This window comes from Octopus bimaculoides, chromosome 1 (genome assembly GCF_001194135.2).
Source record: "Octopus bimaculoides isolate UCB-OBI-ISO-001 chromosome 1, ASM119413v2, whole genome shotgun sequence".
Taxonomy (NCBI): domain Eukaryota; kingdom Metazoa; phylum Mollusca; class Cephalopoda; order Octopoda; family Octopodidae; genus Octopus; species Octopus bimaculoides.
Window position 1 is genome coordinate 69,802,929 of NC_068981.1, and position 3,027 is coordinate 69,805,955.

Consider the following 3,027-nt stretch of genomic DNA (forward strand, 5'->3'; position numbering starts at 1 on the left):
TTTACAATATTTATTCTTGCTTGCAATAGCCGTCAATTTTGGTCAGACTATCGCATCGCCGAATGATTGAGATGCCAAGATATGAAAAATTGTGAATGTGTAATACACCGGTTTTGTTATGGAATGGTGAAACTATTCGTTCCCTGAAAAAGCATCGTTTTGTACTTACGACAATATAAATGAATATAAATATGCACATACATATATACACACACATATATATTCATATATATATGTGTGTGTGTGTGTGTGTGTGTGTGTGTGTGTATACATATATGTATGTATATACATGCTTATAGATGAGTATATATATAAATGTATGTATATATGTGTATATGTATGCAGACATGCTTAATAATATATTACACAATATATGGTGGCTAGATGTAAGGAACGTAAGCGTGCCGGGCGAAATGGTCAGCGTTATTTCGTCTGTCCTTATTTTCTCAGTTAATATTCCGCCGAGGTCCACGTTGTCTTTTATCTTTTCGGGTTCGATTAAATAAGTGCCACTTAAACACCGGGGTTGATGTAATCGACTTACTCATCGAAGGAAATTTCTAGCCTTGTGCCAAACTTTGATACCAATATATTTCACAATGTACGGAATATAGCCTAGAGGTAATTGGATTCTCAATATTAATGTTAGTATACACTAATAAAATTGCTTTTGGAAGTGCAAATATAAATTATGTAATATAGTCCTAAAGATGTTTTCGAAACGTTCATGTTATTTGTAATATACTCTACTTTGATATTTAGTCATGATGATCAATTTAATTAATGAAGAAACTTTGATATTTCATTCTTCTATACACCATAATGTTGTATCGGAATATATGAATCTGTTATAGATGTAAAATTCTTTTTCCCGAATTCCTATATTTCAAATGTAATTCATTTCTTCTAAATTCTATTCAAAATGTTCCCATTACGAGTTATATTTATTAATCAAGAAACTACTCACTGAGAATGCAATATCAATCATATAAATGTTTGGGGTTAATTACATTTGAAATTACAACGTACGGATATGTGAAAAGTGCATCTTGTTAAAACAGCAAGATAACATGCTAGGAGTCAAATGTCTTTGCTCACAGCTTTATGTTACGTTCCCATTTCTAATTATTATTATTATTATTACACCAGTACATACTAATTTAGTTAACTGGGATTCTATCTTGATGTTTTGCGACAACAAATCTCAGTTTTCGACAATTTTCTTTAGGATTCGGGAAGAATATATGATGGTAACTTTCTTCGGGTCGAAAATGTGTGTTCCATTTCGAACTTGTTTCAATCCTTTATGTAGCATCTTGGGTGTTCTACGATGCTCAGAGCATAGATTTTTATTAAATTCACTATCGTTTCATTCTATGAAGAAAATCGTTAACTTAAATAATAACTATAGTGTTCTTTAGTTTAAAGTCAGTTGTGCTATCAATTAAACTATAAAGTATATTGGAAATCCTCAATGTTCTCCATATATTGTCCATATCTAAACGGTTTGCTATTATAATGAAATAATCATTTGCTTTAAAGAAAATTGATTATGCATTATAACATTTACAGTGTTATCCTCCGATAGATTCATTACAATTCTAAGCAAAATCTGAATACAAATTAAGTAGAATCTATATTTTTTGAAGCAAAACTATTTACTAGGGATTTTACTACTGGGAAGCATGGAGGAAATATTTCGAATTTCCGTAAAATTTTGCAGAATAGTTTTGGTAATTTCATTTATGCTGACAATTACATGAAACAGTTATGATATTGATGTCTTTGCTTGTGTCTTATACATTAAACACGATTTCACTTTTTTCAACATGTTCCAATATGTTTGCCATTATTTCATGATTTATTTCTAATAACATTCTGTATCATTTAAACGAATATCAAACCATTTGGCAATTATACTTTCTGAAATATTTATCTAATCTAATGAAGTGAATAAATTCTCTACAATCAAAATGTCTATTTACCACTTTTTAAAATATTATATGCAATATTAAGATGATGATGATGATGATGATATATGTATCAACATTTCGTTGACAATAAGAAGCAGCAGGCACTCAAGATTTATTAGTGATTTTTTTTATAAATACAAATGTTTCAATTCAACATTATGTTAATTAATTTAATAGAAATACAAGAAGAATGCAATATCGAGTCAGTGCAATTAGTTTCTTCTGTATATATAATAAATAATTAAAATAATGACAAATCCAAGTTAATGAGTTATTATCACTTTTAAAAGTGCTAAATATTTAAAGTGTGAAATCTGTCAATTTTTCTTTTTTTATGTTAGCCATTGTATGAATAAAATAATATCTTTTAGCTAAAACAAAATGAATTTAGTTCGGAAACCTGAATGACTACGTTAAAAGATGCTAAAGTAATTAATAATTTTTTTCATTCAATACAACGTGAAACACGAAACGTAAAATCAGTTTCTTTAAACAAAATTGATAGTTGATATTCTCACATTACCATGATCTCTGTGGCTCATTCTCCATAAGAAATAATAGTTAAAGTCATACAAATGAGCAACAAACAGTATGTTCCCTAAATTATTTTAGAACTTGTTCCTACCTATATTTATATTTTCCGGAATATTATTATCTTTTATCCTTAGTATTTTCTTAGGACCGATACATGTTTACAAATAATTCATATTGCACAACAGAATCAAATTGTATCAAAGAACACACAGCTTTTGTCTTGACGACAATGAATCTATATTGAATCAAGTAAAGTCAGGATGAGTTTACAATCCTATTGCGAATTCATAGAGGCGACAATTTTAGCTTCACTGTTTATTTTATCCAAGCAGAAACTTGTAGTTTTGAGCTATACGTTGCGTTAAAAATTGAAGTGCGAAATAAATACTCACTATTTGCCCATTCACTGGAATCCTCTGACTCATACACTCTAATGCAGGTATTTTTGTATATACACACACACACACACACACACACACACACACGCACACACACACACACACACACACACACACACACA